Source organism: Lucilia cuprina, chromosome 6 (assembly GCF_022045245.1).
Source record: "Lucilia cuprina isolate Lc7/37 chromosome 6, ASM2204524v1, whole genome shotgun sequence".
NCBI lineage: Eukaryota > Metazoa > Arthropoda > Insecta > Diptera > Calliphoridae > Lucilia > Lucilia cuprina.
Genome location: NC_060954.1, coordinates 47,048,614 through 47,049,217, shown reverse-complemented (window position 1 = coordinate 47,049,217; position 604 = coordinate 47,048,614).

The following is a 604-nucleotide window of genomic DNA, read 5'->3' as shown; positions in this document are numbered from 1 at the left end:
CTAGTTCAGTTCTAGTTCAGTTCTAGTTCAGTTCTAGTTCAGTTCTAGTTCAGTTTTAGTTCAGTTCTAGTTCAGTTCTAGTTCAGTTCTAGTTCAGTTCTGGTTTAGCTTTAGTAAAGTTTTCGTTCTAGTATTTAGACTTGTCTTATCAATAATTTTAAGTTCTTTTATATAGAATAGCGATTTGTTATAGGCTTGCATCTTAACAAGTTTATTCTTGTCTTTTTCTGATCTATAAATACGCTACGCAAAGCAATTATTTATAAACACTTCTGCCCGTAAAAAATCATCTGCCAACCAAAATTTAGTTGAAATTCTAACAATTTATTTCATCATTTCATATTGTATTAACGAGATTCTCAAAAAATTATGACGTATAAATATAGTATTGCGTAAAATTTTGTTTAAATGTTTATATTTGTTATCAAAAACACTTCAATGACAAATTAGCCGGCGACCGTAGGAACACATTCATACTACATACATATGTGTTTATATAGAACAAAACGATAATACAATTAAACAGGTGGAACGCCTTTAGTTTTAGATAAAGTACAATTATAAATATTTGTGTATAAGCAATTTAATTTATATTAATTATACA